Here is a 19617-nt window from a genome sequence, read left to right on the forward strand (position 1 = left end):
TGTTTTTAACGACTGAATCTTTTCATGTTTCCATTTGAATGAAAAAACATAAAATATCGTAGCTGTAAGATAATCTTCTTTAGGACAAATCACTTACAGGGATTGCTGGGGATAAAGAAAACAAACATGTTTGTGTGTAAGGATGGCCTGGCAGCAGTTCCTCACCAGATGCCAGCTCATTAGTAGTGGGATAAAAGGGGGAGAAAGTTGTGCTGGCGACTTTCAGATCACAAAGATAGCCAGACAAAGCAAAGCTAAAACCAAGAAATGTCCAAGGTAACTAGTCCCTCTGTTCCTGTTTTCTTATACATACAGTATCTACATACATAAAACTCTTGTATTGTGATTTCATAATACTTCTGACTTAATTACCTAACATTATGCACCACATTTATGTGGATTATTATTTTTTAAATTTGTTTAGCAAAGTAACATTTGCTCATTAGGATAATTGTTTTATTGCACCAGAAAAGCTCGTCTCATTGATCTGGGGTACTGAGATCACGCTACAGCGAAGCTACTAGCAGAGTCTGTTTTGTTTGGAATATACACTATTTGTCCTGCACAAAGACAGAGTTGGATTCTGACTTAACGGCCTGATTCATAAGCTAATAAAGTTTGTTAAAAGTTGTTAGCTCCTGATTATCACATGTTGGAATAATAATACAAATAATAATCTGGTTTTGATAAGGTCAATATAACACAATGCCCAAAGCATCTTGGGCTTTAAGAAGGAAACTTAGTTGTACCTCCATTGAGTTTTATTGCTTACTTTCATCTTGTGTTACAAACACAGTAAGAATGTGTGGCTGTACAACATGGAAGCAAAATTTGTTAAAGTTGGTGTCTGATTTATAAGGTCCTAAGCATTTCTCTAAGCATTCATTAATGTAAGTCGCTGGAAACATGGGAAAATACATCTGTCTCTAGTCAAACAATTTATTAACTTAATTCAAATACAATCTCATTCATCTGTGTACAGTTTTTTGCTGTGGCCCCACAGTAAGCAGCAACGTGACGGTTTGTAAACTTTTCACAAATAAGGGAAGAGAGCGAGAGAGAAAAAGATGATTTTCAAAAACAGCAATATTTTTTTTTATTATTAATTATTTTGTTTTTTTGTGCTCATAATCTAACCTCTTTTTCTCTGTTTCTGCTGTTGACTTTGCAACACCCATTGAAAACATTTTATGCTAGCACAGCAGCAAAATGTAGTGAGGGAAGGCGCTGACTGGTGGTGTCAACCTGTCTATTTTAGAACTTTAAAAAGCAGCTTAGTCTGAATGTGCAAACTTTGCACTTGAGATGTTTTTTTGAGTTGGATGAGAAATACCTACACATTGAGTGTGTAAAGTTATCTACCCAACTCTAAGACTGTAAAGAAAAAACAATGACAAGGGAACAATGACTACAGGACTTAAGAAGGTGACGATATTATCGCTTGTCTCTTCCAGTGCAATAGGGTGGGGTTTTTTTTTTCTTTTTTTTGGAACAAGTTTTCCAAATTTTAACTTCCCCTGATAATTTTTGGCTGTATGTTTTAAATAGTGTTGCAAAAAACAAAGTCAAAACTCCAGATGGGTATAAACTTTTTTGTCACAGAAGTCATCCAACATTTCTTCTCACTGGACATGTTTTGTTATAGTCCAGTCAGTCATATCCCTCCGGTAGCTTTTGTCCAACAATCATGGGGACAGTTTCTTTCAGCTCAGAGAGATATACCTCAGCTCCTACAGGTAGCAGCTGACATGACTATTAGTCTTTCTTCTGGTACTTGCAGGTGTCAGACTTGCCGGTGCTCACTTGTCAGTGCTGCTCTGTGTGCTGTCTGAGGTGATTCATCTTCTTGCCAGCATCATTAACTTCCTTGTGAAAGGACTGGCAGAAGGAGACTCAAAGCAAGGCTCCAAAGAGTTTATGTGCCTTGTCAGAAGCTACTTTCCCTCCTCTGTAATCAGATCGAAACTTCTCCCTCTTCAATGTACTTTTTTTTGCTTTTAATTGATTTTCTTTTTGGGTTTTTTCCCCCCCGTTTATATATCAGGGTAAAAAACTGCATGCTGAAAGTCCTTAACTTAAAACACTAAGTGTATTATTTAGATTATTGTGTACAATTTCATGAATGAATTAATCTAATCTTGACACCATTCAATAATAGAACAAATGTTGCAATTATGATAACAGAGTTAAAATACAAACAGAAAATGTGGCCATATCATTAACGCAAGCACATTTATCATCAGTAGACGCAAACAAACGGACAATGGCATGAAAACACCCTCGGCACTGTGCTATTTTGTTATTTCCCCATTAAACTAATGAGTTTCTGTTCCCCATTAATTGCTTCATTTCAGTTCTGCTGCAGATATTTATTTCTGCAATAGCATGCCTGCATTGACTGTTTGCCTTATTTGGGCTCCAAAATGAAATAACTTAATTAGTGACCGTAAATATAAAGACCCTTCAAATTAACCTTTGTTACACTACATTACATTTTTGCATTAAACCAAAATGATTTTTTTTTTCTCACAAGGATGGCCCTAGATATTGTAATATAGGTCACAGTTGGGGAAAAATTATATTTGGGGCGGGGGTTTGATAAATCTTTCAAAATAGAGTCAATATTCAAAAATGTTACTGTAAAAAAAAAAAAAAAAAGTAGTGACGATGTATTCCAAATGTGTCTTACCCTATTAATAATAGCAGCAAAACACTTTAGTTTCAAAGGATCAAAATCAAATACTAAATAAATTTAAAGTGTGATGAATAGTTTACTCATAACATGGGCGTGAATTTTATATCAAATTTAATGAATGAATTATAATGCAACTACTTCATGGGGATTTTCTGCAAGACGTGCAAGTTGGAAAATTATAAACACCATAGAAGAAGTTGGTGAAACATGCAGCTCCAAAAATACTTTGTGTTTCCACCAAAAATTACTGCCTTAACTCTGGCTGGCTAGCAGTCCATTCTTTCTGGCATAGTTGGATTTAAGTTTTTAACTGTATTTAGGTTGATTTTTATAATATTCTAATAGAGTAATGTCAGAAGCTTGTTAAGAGCTAAAGATGTGTTCAAGGCACAGTTTTTCAAAGCGCATTTTCCCAACACAAAACGAGCATAATTTATATAACTTTGACCCTGCGTGAGCCAGAATGAAAATCAAACTATTGAAAAATACTTCAGTACCCCATCATCAACATTCCTAGTCTTGACAAATCAGTGAAACTGTACATTTTGTTACAAATATGTTCATGTTTCATTGCGTTTGTCCCCCTTACCTGCTTTTTGGAACTGCTGTCTCACCAAGTTTTTTTTCTCGTGCTAAATTTCAGAGACTGTTCCTGTCAGCAAGAAAATAGGAAGAAGCTCACCCCTTGACCTTTTTTTTCTGAAGCATACCTCTTTTTCAGCTGCTTGATAACAAGTTATTATCCAATGTGGCAGGCTTTAGAGAGCTTGTGAAAAGTGGCGAGGGTCTCTTTTGAGATGTTATTAAGCATGAGTAGAGACTCTTAAGGGCCTCAACAGGCTGTCCTTCCACTTCCAAATCTCACAATAGGAAGCTGCACAGCTGAAAAGAAAAATCAGTTTAGGTCTCACCACCTTGGTTTTTTATGAAGTCATCTTTTCACAGTTTGAATCCTTGAGTTCCCTAGTGTCAGGGAAATCAAAATTTAAACAATAAATATTTTTTTAAGGTTTCTATTTCACCAATATTGTTTGTTTTTCTTTTGAACCCAATTAAGACACAATACTTGTTAAATGTAGTTGCCCACTTCATCCAGGGTATGCTATGCAGAGGATTACAGCAATAATGCTGTGCCTATAAGCACTGCAGAGCTGAAACGCTCCCCAGATGATTCCCACTCCTTGTTCAGTAATGCAGCTCATACAGATTGCACACCCATTTGTTTAGCATCATTGTTTGTTATGTTGCAGAGAACTGAGCCAGCAAACCTCCTCCTTGGATTTACGTTAATAGGGTTATAGGGAGGCAGCAAAAAGGGGGGAGAAAAGGGGAGTGCTAATAGGAAAAACACCAAATACACAGGGAGTTTCATCTCTTGTGTCTCCACATGATTAGTTTAACAGCTCCTTTGATCTTTTGCTGTGATTGAAGTGTTTAAGTGGAACATGGGGGGCAATGGCAGAGCCAGAGAGCAGCCGCCGACTACTGCGCCACAAAATGCCTAAGAGGCACAACATCTTAATGTCAGAGGGAAATTAAAACACTTTTCCATTACCAAGGCCCTTGAATCTTAATTCATTTGTCCACACACAAAACAAAGTAGGTGACGGGGTCAGTAAATACTCAGTGAATAAGATGTGGATGTTGACCTTTGAGAACAGGTAGAAAAGAGAATAATTTTAACATTTATATGTGAGAGGGACAGTTCGCACCGTGAAACCTTTGGAGGCAGAGGGAGGTTCTGCACTGATTGAACATTCTGTTAGACGTCTTGGTAACTCATAAAACACTTAAAATAGACAACAGGTGACACAAAATCTCATTGGTTTAAATAATATATGAACTTCTTTCAAATGTTGCACATTTACACATTATTGCAAATCATGATTTAAATATTGTTCTATTTTTTTTTCTTAAAACAGGAAAAACAAAATCTGTATTTAATAATAAATGCTTTAACAAAAATTCAATGTCCATCGTAAATATAACATATAATCCAGATAAATGGAGGCAGGAGTGTATAAAAACATATATCATGCAAGTCAGCAACATAGTGATGTGGTTCAAACTGGACCAAAACCACACATTCTCATATAATAGATCAATTATACATTTTCATAAATTTCTATTAGGTCGTTGAGCTATGGGTGGAAATCAGAGCATCAGGTAAAATCTCCAAACAAAAAGCCCAGACAAACTATGACATATCTGGTGAAACTTGGCTGATTTTCTCTCTTACATGCGTGAGTTGTACTAGAGAACTTGTTAGTCCTTGTGCTTTGGCTTGTGCTCTCCTGCAGTGACAGTTATACTGACAGAGTAGGTATTCATTTGAAGTCTGAGCTGATTTTGAGATGCCTTTGTGGATGTTGCCATAATCTTACCTGTTATCCACTGAACTAGAAAGAACCAAACAAGAACCTATTTAGTTTTACTAATACTTTCTGTAAACTGAGATGGAGCAGGAGACGGATGAATGGATTAGTGCTTTGTTTGCAGCAATGCAAGTATTCTTCTGGTTTGTCACGTTTAGGAAGAAGCTGAATCAAAAGATAAGCTCCCTATTTACCACTCAGTCTACAACTCTAACCTGTGGTCGTCAGATATGGGTCACGACAGAACAGGATCCCAGATACAAGCAGCTAAAATTACCTTTCTATGTTGTTAATCTGGGCTCAGCCTTGGACACAGGGTGCAGACTGACATCATCCAGCTGGAGCTGCTCTTCCACCTACAGAGGAGCCATTTGATTTGGGTATATATATATATATTTGTATACCGTATGAATAGACAATTCAGTTTGGGTTGCCAATTTGTTCCGTACTCTTTTATTACACATCCACATCATAAGGAAGTGGTCCCCGAGTACTTTATATAGTAGGCTGCACCAGTCATTGTTTCACTCACGGTGTTGGTGTTGCAATATTGTGCCCAACTGCTTTCTGGGTAACACAGACCAACCAACCCGCTGCCTCCGCAGTCTCTGTCTCTCAAACTTTAACTTTATCAAACTTTATTAACAAACCAGCATTCTGACAACTACCCCAGCATGCACCGCGCACTTCTTCTTCTACGGGGGAAAATGAAGTCGGCGGCTGCTTACCATAGTTGCTAGACCTGTTGTGGCTCAATATTGGTCCATATATAAGGCGCTGCGGATTATAAGGCGCACTGTCGGCTTTTGAGGAAATTGAAGGTTTTTAGGTGCGCCTTATAGTGCTAAAAATACGGTATGTATTCTGTCAGACAGAAGGGAGAGGAGAGTTTGGGTGTATGTGACAATTGCAATGCTGTCCAGCGCAACAGGTTTAGCTGTGGTTAGTGGAGTGTAAACTTCCAACAAATCCAATAAAGAACTTGACAGAGGTACTAACGAGACTCTGATGTAACCGTAGCACTCAGGATGCAGTGCACAGCAGAAGAATAAATACCCTTAAATAGAGAAAAGTCTCTTCCTTGAAGTGATTTTCTTTTGCACATGAATATGTTTCAGCTTTTACCATTTTAGCAGCCAGATATCAAAGCAAAAACTGTTACCTTGAGGGCATGTTATTAAATCTACTCTGTCAAAAATACTCTCACCACCATGTGATGTTTGTCTGCTTACAAAACATCAGCCATCAACTCTTGTAAACCCTGACACAGTTCGCAGCCGCGATAGTCATAAGCTTGAGGTATCATCCAGACACACTTCACAACACAAACAATTTGGTACCTGTAATGTCGTGTCAATACCGCTGGACACAAGACAGATGTTGTTATTATTTTGTCATTTCGACTTTGTGCACCAGTTGGAGGATCTCAGAGATCCCGCTGCACCGTAATGTCAGCTAATGAACGGAGTGCCGGAAAAGCGCAGCAGATTTGTTACCGCTGACAGAAAGCAGTGATGGATTCAGGAGTGAACATCCTCAGCACAACAGGCTGCAGACTGTCTGAGAGGCACGGCGACACAGAACCAGTGAAGAGTGCAGCTGCAAGTGGAATACCTGTAATGTGTATTTTCATTTAATTTAGAGTGCTCTTCTAATCTGTGAAATATGTGAGAGAGGGAGGTTAAAAATGTAAAACTCATATAGATTTATTACACGTAGTGTGGCTTTACTTCTTGTCGTTTTTATCGTTTTGTCACATTGTTAAAGAAGAGGGTTGTTCAGAGTGCTGTGTCTGATTGTATTCATAGAAAGTTGAGTGGAAGGAAGAGGTGCTCCAGCAACTCAAATGACCACAACCTTGAAAGAATTGACAAAAAAATCCAGACAAAAATTTAAGGTAGATTCACAGCATGGTCTAAAGCTGGAGTCAGCACATCAAGAGCTAGTATGCACTGATGCTTTCAACCATTTATTTCCATCAATTATGATGATTTTCCACTTACAACTAAGGAAAATATGAATACAATCCTAACCTGAAGGATATATGTATATGCAATATATACAATTTATTTTCCTCACAGAAAATATAGGTCAGTTATTCTGTACCCTGCACATCAAAAGACTTTAAAATATTTCAGACTGTAATTCATGTTTATAACCTCAAAGAATTTGTTGTTAGGACATATAATGTAATTATAATTCTATTGAATGCAAAGGAATCTGAAACATTACGTTGTTATAGACATGATCATGAACATCTATAACATGTAATAGAGGGGAAGAAGGATTAAAATAGGTCGAGGGAACAACAAAACTGATACAGGCGAAATAAAATTATACGAAAAATCTTAGTAAAAAGTAAATTCCTTCATACTTTGTTACTGACGCAGTAACTTTGTGCCGTGCAGGATCCCTAATTAAAGAAGATTAAAGGCTGCAGTGTTTGTCACTTCATTCTTGTGTGACCGTTTTTCATCAGCGCTAACCAGGGAGAGATAAAACCTTCACTCTTTCAGTCAGACGGGTAGACGGCAGACCCTGCCTTTGATTAGGGTCCATCATCTGATAAACAAACTCAATCAAAAAATCATAGTGGAGTGCAATTATTTAAACTCTGTTTGTGCTTCCATTTAGACGTTAATTTACCATTAAAAATTAATGAGCCCAGACTTGAAGCAGAAACTGTGTTTTTTTCATTTAAAGCTAACAATAGACCAACACAATGTAGTTTCTAACTGCGACGGTAAAGTAAAAATATGTAGTTGCATTTCATTCAACCATTTTGAGGGAATGATTCGTACAACCACCTTCAACTGCAGTAACAGTTGAAAGTCCTCTGGGGTGTGTCTATACTTACATATCTAGATGCTGTGCACATCTAGAGATTTAAATTTAGGCCCATTTTACTTTGGAAAAATAGCTCAAGTTCAGTAAGATAGTATAGACATATCAAGTTTCTTATTTATTTGTTTACCTATATTTCACCTGGAAAATTCCACTGAGATTAAAAATCTTTTTCAAGAGAATCTTGACCAATATTCTCCCACCTGAGCTTTAGTTCTCTCCAGCTCCTCCTCTGAGTCTTTTAGATAACAAAATTCTGAAGACTCCACAGAACAGCTGTTTATGATTACATTAAACTGCACTCAAGTGGAGTAATAGATGGCAATTTCTCCAAAAAATATTTTGAAAGTCATTGTAATATAAATTTGAATGTGAATTATGAAGAAGTGTAAGGGATATGAGTACTTTTTTTTTAAACACACAGTATTTAATTTTGTTTTTAAGGTTTTGTCAGTTGTTTACGCCATGGTGTGTGCAAGCACATGCTTAACTCAGCACAGATCAACCACTGATTCTTGTTAGAACTATAATCACATCAATTACATGCGCCCCAAAGTGACTTTTCCCAGTCATCCGGCCAGGGATTTCTTTACCCATCAATTAGAAATGTCGTTTCTAATCTGAGCAGGCTTCCCAGACACTGGTCATTTCCCATTAGAGTCATTTTCCCCAGGATCCCATGGAGCGATAGACATCTCCGCAGCTCAATAGAGGAGACGTGGAGGAGACCGTAATTAAAGAGGTGGCATTTACTCTCAGCCGGGCCCTCTCAGAGATCTGAATCTGCAATTACCTTCCAGAAAATAGCATTGTCAGGACAGGACCCGCGTTAATAATGGGCCCCCATCTCTGGGGCAGGGTACAGAATGCAATCATTTCCAGTGAAGCTGCACTTTGATTGTTTATCGCTTTACCCAGGGTTATCAGCCACTCCACTGTAGTGAACGTCCACAGAGGGAAATAATCCTATGGGCCTCAAGCAGGCCTGTTCAAGCGATTTGCTGAGTTGTGAGTGGAGTCATAAAGGGTAACTTTTTAAAACTGCTCTCAAAAAGGTTGCAACATCATGGATAAAATTCAACAAACCACCATTTCTCAGTTTCACTACCTATAGACTCGCTTAACTTCCTTTTTTTGCTCCCTCCCTATTCATACACATGCACACTCACATTTCACATTTCATTCACACACTCTCTGCAAGTGCACAGACTCCCAGAAGTCTCTACCAGCTCATGCCAGACTTTCCAGATACTTTATCAAGTGCATAAGGACCATTTGCACAGAAGGCAATTAAAAGCTTTAGTGGTTCCTGCAGGCAGAGGGGTAGTTTGGGGGCCCCAGTCGACATATGAGCCAGCACCTTATTGGAGGGGGCTGGCTTTGTGCAGCAAAATAGCTTCAGTAATTTATACCAAATAGGCTGCAGGTAGAGTACGAGAGCCAAGAGGAGCGCATCTGCATTAATCAATATGAAATTATCCTGGATGCAATTTGTGGATGGGCAGCCATGCACCTGCCCAGAAATGTGATTGGGGGAGGCCGGCTCATAAATAAAGGACTAGATGCTGCTAAAATTTGATAGTGAAGATGCAAAATCCCAAAGAAAAGATAAACATGAAAATTACAAACTAGAGTTATCACAATACTCAATTTTTACTCCTGATATCGATACTAAGGAAAATACTCGATACGCGATATCATTTAATATTGATGCATCCTTTCTCAATAGCACAGAGTTCTTTCTAATAAAGAATAGAACATATTATCTCTTAATGATAACATTTCTACTGCTTTATTCAAGACAAAACCAATAAGATGCAGGAAATTTGACACCCATTTAGAAAAAAAAATGTAATTAACAGTTGATTGGTGTTTGTATTCTTTTGAAATCATTTTTATTTTTATAATAACATCTTTAGTGTCTATCCATTTGTTCTGACTTACACTGTCAATACACATATGTTTTCCAACTGAATGGACAAATAAAATATTACTCCTGTCTTAAAGAGTTTTTTTTTTCAGTTTCACGATAGATTGTAAAGATCTGTAGGATTTTCTGATTTTACAGTTTTGACAAGGATCTGATCCATGCAAATGTATTCACAAGGGGCCCCACGCCTCCAGGAAGCAAATGTTTTTCTAGCCCCTCTGAACGAAGCAAAGCGTAGAACAATGGGCTGGCTTTTACAAGGCTATGAAGACAGCAAACTTCACTTAAAGCTCCACTCTAAACTCTTGAAACTCGACTCAGACTTACAACAGATTGTTATTTAACCAGCTGTACAAGTAAATCAGTAAGTGCTGCAGATCATCCAGTTACATTTCTTCAGAAATTCTTTCCGATTCAGCTTACTCTTTATTTAGTAGTTTATTGTAAAGTGGTGTTAATGTATTTATGCTTTATTTTAAACAGAAAAGAACAGTTTTTAGTGGGGTATGCAGCCAATAAAACTCTTGCTTGCAGCGAGGCTGGGAGTCAAATCCACTTCCTTCTAAAACCTGTACAGCTATGAAGTCCCTCCTGAATGATTTCTGAAAAATCCAAAGACATTATTTTTAATGTGTAAAATTTGACTCAACAGAGTAACGAAAGATATTTTTCTCTGATAATTGGATTTGTAAGACATGCATCCACAAACAAATGCAAATGTATGGGGGCTGGTAGGATCCTCCACAGTTGTAAGGAAATAAATCTATTAGCACAGTAGCAGAGATAAGAGTGTCCTTAAAATGACCATATGCACAGGTAGCGATAGGGAGGGTGTTCAGCGGATTTGTACATTTGCATATCTTCTAATCAATCCACTTCCAATCTGCATTTAGACGTAAAAGGCCAAGATCATGCTCTCATGTTTTCAAACTAGTCAGCTCCTTATTGTGTTTTTGAAGACACGACTCAATGTGCATGTTCACAGCACAGTTTTTTTTTGTTTTTTTTTTACAAAACATGGCTTTGTATCTCTCCTGAGACACACCCAGGCTGCAAGCTTCCAATGTCATTAGTGTCAGAGACTGGAGGAAAAACTTTGGACGTTCTGAAGACCGTCTGGCCCTTCTTTGGCAGCTGGTGACCTTCCTTGGTCCATGCGTTCCACGGCTCTCTCTAGCCTCTTTTCTTTTTTCTTTTTTTTGCAGGTTTCAGACAGCCCGGCTCTCTTTATCACTCCCTAGGATCAGCAATTGCTCACTGACAGTCTCTCAGTGATGCCATGCTGTATCTCCTTAGTGCACGACTATGTGCTTTGCAAATGCAATGCACAAGCAAGCACTGAATACAAAAGAAAGGAAGATTGGTGCAGAACAAAGCTCAGAGCATTTTAAGCACCATAGTAAAAAGACACATATTTAAACTGCACCAAAAATATATATACTTTTTTTTTCAATGAAATGGTATCACTGGTGTTTAAGCAAAAGTAACAGCGACGTGCCAGATTAAACCATCTGTTAATGAGAATATGATGCTAAGGGTACTCCACAGTTGGAACTTTCCATCAGTCCATCCATCCTGCCTTTATCTCTCATATTTAAAACCTGACCACTGCCTTCAATGTAGAGCAAAGTTATGCGTTGTTATAGAAAAAAGAGAAAAAAGACTAAATACTCAGAAAATTTGAGCCTGAAAGAGAAAAACGGAACATTCAGAAAAATTAATCTCACTTCAGTAACTGAGGAATTCTTGTCATTGACAGAATGAAAATGACAAGAATTGCCAGGATAACAGGTAAGGACATGCCACGCATTTGTTACAGACCAGTGCCCGTAACAAAGGTGGGTAATACTGGTGGCCAGTATTTAGCCATCTTTCCTTCATTCACTCCTCGCTGAATGCTCCAGTTAAAATTAATGTACCTGGTCCATGTGATCGACTTGCTTTGTAAGTTATTGTTTCTTTATTATTTTTTATTAAACTTTCTAAACCACTTGCTGTTTCCTCCTACTTGCATTTGGGTCGGACGGCATTTAACAAGCATGACGGTAATGTGGCCTTAAAATTCTTTCAGAGAGTGAAAGAACATTAAAAAGTGAGCTCTCCCATTTATATACACACACAACAAAACAGTGCCAACATTTACATAAGACAACAGGTTGTCATTAATGTCACCATTTTTCATCAGCTATGGCGAGACACTTGCCAATTATTCAGACTAAGATTCTGCAAAACATTTAGAGCCCTTCCTCTGATGCATGGTTCATAAGCATTGAGCCAGAGGCTTAATTGGTTGAATTTCTCTGTATGGAAGACGGGAAACTGTATCCGCAGGCACAGATAAAAGCCTCCTAAACTCTCTTTTGTGGAGCGAGGAGATGAAAGGGCAGAGAAGACAAGAGCTTGTCAGAAAGACGCCAGTTCCAGCGGCCTGTTAGTGTGCAGGTGTAGCAGACCAGAAGAATGACAGGTTATCATCAGCTACCTGCTTGAGCAATGAGATGCCCCATCATGAAGCTGTGATGTCTTATTTCTTCCAAGAGTCTTCCACCCAATCATCCTCACTTCTGACATGACCGTCGGCGTGTTGTTTACAAATCTAAGAAGCCGACTGTGGATTTTTTTCCCTTCACATTTAACAAGCTTTTTTGTCAGCCATATTGTAAGTCCAATTATTAAACCATATCTACAGTAAACCCATGATATACTGTGAACGTAATTAGTTGCAGTAACTGTGGCCTATTGAATGACTTTGCTCATGATTCTTCTAATCTCAAAAATCAAAGGTCCTAACTTACTAAAAACAATGAATGCTAAATAAACAAGATCTTTATATTTAAAGAAGTTGTATACATTTTTCTTTGTGCTTCACAGGTTCAACTCAAATTTTTTCTTATTTATTTTCTTATTTCTTATTTATTCAACTATATGCAATCTTTTTTTTTTTTCTCATATAAAATCTCAAAAATAGTTCTTGACGTTTGGAATTTGGAAAAGTTAATTAATCAAGTGTGAATGCATTTGCAATTCAGTCACACAGAAACTAAAACAAACCAGCTTGGACAACCGGTACTGTCCAGACACAGCTTGTCAAGTTATCACTATGGATTTATTGTCTCTAATCAACTGAAACTTGGCTGAATGTTGCTGAAATGGGCTATTATCAAAACTAATAACTAGAATACATTTCCAAGAATGTCATAGTTCATGTGATAATCAAACCAGAACAAAAATTGTCTATTTTGGTTAAATTAGTCTCTCATTTGCATATCAAGCGACACTATTAATAAGACGGAGCCAGTGTGCAATTTCTCTCTCTTGCTCCCTGGGAAATGAGCTATGAAGAATAGCAATAATTGTCAATGGACATTTTAGCAGCAGAGCATCTGCTACGTACCACATAATCAGCCCTGTCAAATTTGCGAAAAGGCTCAAAGATTGTCAAGAAACATGGGAAAAGCTTAATCAAGAGGAATGAAATTGGACACAAGTGTAATTTAATCTTGTTTAGAGTTGCACTCATACTTCTGCACTCCATTTCCTGCCACTTTTGAAGGGAGCTTTGGCTTTTTAAACACTTGGTATTCCTTGTTAATGGAAATTGTTTGATTTTTTTTTTTTCTTTTTTAGCCGTTTGAATAATTACAAATTCTCTTATCTTTTTAAATAAATATGAAGTAACCAAACTCTGTCACAGAATTGGAACAAAATGCGACTTTTTGCATGTAGCTATCATGTAAGATTGTAAAAGTGGTGTCATGAGCTCATTTGTCTGTGTTTAGTTTTGATGCACACTGACATAAGGTAAAGGACACCTTTAGAGTACTGCAGGGGAAAAGAAATCATGCTCACAATGTAGGAGGAGAATAATTTGCTGCTCTGCATATTTTTCAGGAAATAATCCACACATTCTTTTCTCGGGCTCTGTGATTAGTTTGGGGAGGTGTTTCAAGGTTAGATTGCATATAAAGTGAAGATAAGTCTACAAAAAATTGACATTTTTTGTGGTCGACTTCAAATTAATCATGCAACAAGATTATATAAAAAAAAAAGAAAGAAAGAAAAGAAACTCCAGTGTCTATAAATACATCCTGTCTCTAGTCTTCTTTATTTGTTGTGCAGCGCAATCAAGATTTTAGAAATGCCCGAAACGCTTTTCTAAAATAATGGCTTACTGATCGAACTAAACATTTACAATATCACAGCTTCTGTCACTGGTCTCAAAATTAACACTCTATGGCATACCTAATGTATTATATTTAAAATTTTCTAATGGCTCTTGCTTTTTTTTCATACATAAAAATGAGGTTGTACTAATTATTTACTTAACTTTCTTAAACCCAGCTACGTTAAGGCACCTGAAGCATAGATTAAGGGTTGCTACCTAAACACTTTTTAGATGTAAATAATCCATCTGATTGGCCAGATAGATTATTTACATCCACGGGTACATACACAACATCAAGAAGTTGCTATGTTTTTGTTTTTAACCTGCTCCATTTTCTAATTCAGCTGGAAGAACTGTTGGCAACTAACATCCCCTCTGTTTAGGCAACTTAGGAGTGAGTCTTCTGCAAAATTGGATAAGTGACTACAATCTGAGCAAGAACCTCAAAGCATTAATTTCTCCATTGTGCAGCAATAAAAAATGCTTCAATTCTATCTCTTGAACTTGTGCCTAATGCTACTCATTACTCTGTACTTGGTATCATGGATATCTATGAAATGACAAATGCCTTATTTGTATTTATCTATGCAAGAGTGTCGTCTATTTTTATTTGTATTTACTGTTTTAGTTAGATTTAGGTTAAATTTCTACTTGATTATGTTTAAGAATTTTTAAGAGCTTGTTAAAGTCCAGATCTTTCTTCTTATTGTTGTTCCTAGGCGTACAGTACTTCCTTTTTACTTTAACAGAACATGTGAACTTGTGAATGCTGTGTTTTGAACAGAAAACACAGATTTTTAGAATAGAACGTCATTCAGACGGGAAGTGTGTCATAGATTTACTCTGCTATTCAGGGGTTAGAGAAGTCTGCTGTGCACAACTAAGAGAAATTATTATAACAGAGAACCATACTATATAGGATGAAGTGGACCCATAAACAAGCGACAGATGCAAAAACATAATGAAATAAAAATGTACATACCTCAAGAGAAAAATGGCAAAGAAATAATTTTCCATACTTAAAGTTTGAAATGATTACAAAAACATTGTTTTGGTACAGCAGTTGACTCCAAATCCTTAAATGTGTTATTTGATCAATGAATGACTTAAAAAGCAAATTTTCTTTTAAGCTTATTGCAAGTAAACCATATTTATTGTGCTTTTTAATCAAATGTGCGACTATTAAACCTAATATTTTTTGTTTATGGTAAACTTCAGAATAATGTTGAATATAATACATTTAATCCAACCCTGAGAACTTTTGTAATTTGCATAACGTGAAAGATTCCCACAGACTGATCTCTTTAGAAAAAAAAGATGTATTCATGCTTTTGATTATTTCAGAGAAAATTTAAATTACTTCACGAAGAACTTTCTCAAGAACTACTCATCATATTTTATCGCTGACTATTTTTCATATCAATCTAATGAATATCTGGTTATTCACCTATAGGATATTACTTAGATTTGATCAAATTAGATGACAGTGGCTTTTTCAGCTTTTCTTCTAACTTCTATTGTTTAGCCTTATCGCTGTGTTTCGAAGACAGTGGAAGAAAGTGTGACTAATGTCTAAATCAGTTTTCCCTGTATGGCCATGTTCTGATGAGGTCACCGGGGTTCGTGTTGTCACGGCAGCCTTTCTTCATGCTCATAACTTCTGTCTGGATCAGTCTCCATCACTTAAGGCCCTCAATGCTTGTCAGGAACAATATCAGGGTTGGTTTTTGATTCTCTTAATTAGAGTATTGTACGTATGAGGTAAAAAAAATGTCAAACTCATTGCTCAATGTGAATTCATGCAGAGGACTATTTATAACTGATGAATACATTAAATAGCACAAAAGAATTATTCAGAGCTAATAATTTCAAAATCTAACTTGTAATTTAAAAAATCATGTTCTTCCTTTATTTAGCCCTGTGTTACATTGTGGGGAATCAATTATTTAAAATAATATCAAAGTGTTACTGCTTACCTTGCGTATCTTAATCTGGTGTACAAAAATTACAAGATTCAGATTTTGCTTTGGAAAGAAGCAGAATCAGAACTGAGACAACCTTGACAATTATTTGTTAATTAATTAAGCATCCAAATGAATTGATCTGTATAGTAAGATCTCACCCTGTAAATTTGAGAAAAATAGAATATTTCTTTAAATATTTTCAACAAAAAAGGAAAGAAAAAAAAAATCCCAAATGAAATAATAATTCTTTTGATTTAAGGTTTTGTGTGGCACTAATTGCCTTATTTATTCTTAGTAGCTGGACATGAAGAAGGGCAGAGAGAGAGAGAGAGAAAGAAAAGACATGCGGTGAACGACTCAGAGCCTGGAAGAGCACATAACCTCTGCATATGGTGCACTTGCTCTACGACTGCGCTATGGTGACCATAGTAATTGTTTTTAACAAAAATAATAATACCTCCAAACATTCCATCAAAATAAATGTAACATAAGCTTTATTTAAATGTATTCTTTAATTTGTTAATTGTCATAGTCAGTCATACCAGGGAGAATAAAAAAATAAATTATATACATATATATATATATATATATATATATATATATATATATATATATATATATATATATATATATATATATATATATATATATATATATATATATATATATATATATATATATATATATATATATATAAAATTCCCTTCTCACCCTCCTCGGGTGGTCTGTTTCATCCTCTGAGCTCGGGTCCTCTACCAGAGGCCTGGGAGCTTGAGGGTTCTGCGCAGTATCTTGGCTGTGCCTAGAACTGCACATTTCTGGACTGAGATGTCTGATGTTGTTCCTGGGATCTGTTGTAGCCACTGCTCCAGTTTGGGGGTGACTGCCCCGAGGGCCCCGATTACCACAGGCACCACTGTGGTCTTCACCTTCCAGGTCTTTTCCAGTTCCTCCCTGAGGCCCTGGTACTTCTCCAATTTCTCATGCTCCTTTTTCCTGATGTTGTAATCACTTGGTATTGCTACATCCACCACAACGGCTTTCCTCTCTTCTTTATCCACCACCACAATGTCCGGTTGGTTCGCCATTACCATCTTGTCTGTCTGGATCTGGAAGTCCCACAGGATCTTAGCTCGGTCATTCTCCACCACTTTTGGGGGTGTTCCCCACTTTGATCTCGGGGCTTCCAGTCCATATTCTGCACAGATGTTCCTGTACACTATGCCTGCCACTTGGTTATGTCGTTCCATGTACGATTTCCCTGCCAGCATCTTGCACCCTGCTATTATGTGCTGGACTGTCTCAGGGGCCTCCTTGCACAACCTACACCTTGGGTCTTCTCTGGTGTGGTAGATCTGAGCCTCTATTGCTCTGGTGTTTAGGGCCTGTTCCTGTTCCTATATATATATATATATATATATATATATATATATATATATATATATATATATATATATATATATATATATCTTAATACTTTAATGGAACAAAGTGAGCTGAATTCATTTGTCTTAATATGAGGTGCCAACTGCAAATTTAGTTCTATCACATCCATGAACTCTGTTCCAAACAATCAGAGTCAGAAATAATTTTAAATCATGCAGCATGACTGCTACATGAATCAACATATGATTCTCCTCCTTTTGCTTATCAGAATTTTACCAAATTGAATTGTGACATACTCAAGTCCTGTACAACGTTTGATATTGCACATTGTGTGAATGGTGTAGGATTGAACTTTTCAACAAGAAAAAACTTCAGATGGGTTTGGTGTGAATCAAAGGGTGAACATTGTAGAAATAACTCATGCCTGCTGTGAAGTATGTTGGAGGATCTGTGATGCTGTGGGTCTGTTTCATAATCTGGGACTCAAAATCACCCTTCTTTAATCGCATGGGGAAGCATCGTAACATCTTGACATCCCATTCATTAAAAATTGTAAAGAGTGCTAAAGACAAATGTGATCCAAGACTTTGAACTATGTCGACTATCAAGAGATGCTGCTTTATCTGACAATCCAACCTAACAATATTTAATGATGACTGAAGGCTGATAACCAACTAAATGGTGTAATTCCATTGTAATTTAACTCTAATTAAAAAAAAAACTAAAAAATAAAAATTATTATTTTATATTGACAAATTTTAAGTACCAAAATGCACATGGATATGCCTTATCTGCAAAATGTTAAGGGTTTTAATAGAACTGAAGATAAATGGATCCACTCCGTTTTGCACCATTTTGCAATTCTAAAATCAAACTGATGTAAATGTGTGATAAGAATTCCTATATCCTCCCTATCTCCTTAAAATGTGATCATATCAACAAACGTTTCTACTTCAAGATAGGTCAGTGCACCACTGCTGTGGCATTAAAGGCATTTGATGTGGTCAGCAAAATGTGACATTTTACTCTCCAATATTTGACAGCAAAAATGCTTAAGCATGCATCAATAAAAAAAAAATGTTTGAAGGGTGTGCCATACTTTGCACATGAATCAAAACTGGAGCAGAGATAGTCATTTATTGCTCTCTCTGCAGTCCATCCTTCTGAGAGGGAATTGGTTATCACAGGCTCACAAGAAGCCTTTATGGGGTATTGTTTCAGAGAGAGAGGCTTACAAGAAGCAGTATTGTGTTTGACACACCAGAGAAAGCAGAAAGTGGCACATGAATCACAGGAATTGGGCCATGTATGGAGAATACTACTTCCACATTTCTTTATTAATGCTTAACAGTCCAACACTCATTGGTTGGACACTTCTTCATGAGCTTTCGAACTAAAAGTAAAGTGTAAATGTGAACCAGGGGTGCTGTCTGCAACATAAACCCTATAAAAACCCTGCCTGATTAACTCCGATCTTCACAGAGTCTCTGGAGTCAAGTGAGGTTCCCCTCTGCTTCACCATTATCCTGGTCTCCAACAAATGCACCATCACCGGTTAGATAATTACAAGCCTGTTCTGGTGTCTGTGATCATGAAATCTTTTGTGAGAATGGTGTTGGAGCATCTGAGGGACATCCCAGACCCCCTGCTGGACTCCCTGCAGTTCGCCTCAACCACCCAGAATCATATGGGACTTCAACTCTTAACGTCCCAGATCCACTTTTGTCCAATCTGACCTTTTTTCAGAAAACATCTGGGTTGTCCGTGTGAGTAGCTGCGAATTTCAGTCAAGCTTGACATTGTTGATTTCAGAGGAAGAGCTTCTCTTTTGCTTGGCAACCCTTTCAGCCTAAGATGATATTAAACTCACTTTAGTTTGTAAAGTGACACTGGTGCTCCAGCAGTTTCCAATTCACGGCTGCTAAAAATAGTCCTGCAGAATGATGCATCAGCTTTACTTGACATTTTGTTAGTTTTGTGGCTTGTACACTATGTGTTCTGACCATAAAATATTTGTATGTCCGTTTTGTGGTTGTCCCTCGGGATTACTTGAGATTGATATTCACACTTTAAGACTAAAAAAAGGCGTACAAGACCACTGATATTTGGTCATTTCAAAAAAATCATAAATAAACTGCAAAAAACTGCAATATAAAGATCTAAATTAGGATTTAGGAGTAAAACTTGTGTGATCTATGTCCACACAAAAAGAGCTACAGAATGTCACTTAGTTGTTTTTGCTCTTCCTAATTTTTGGA

Source organism: Poecilia reticulata, chromosome 2, assembly GCF_904066995.2.
Source record: "Poecilia reticulata chromosome 2, P_reticulata-male-v2, whole genome shotgun sequence".
NCBI classification, from domain to species: domain Eukaryota; kingdom Metazoa; phylum Chordata; class Actinopteri; order Cyprinodontiformes; family Poeciliidae; genus Poecilia; species Poecilia reticulata.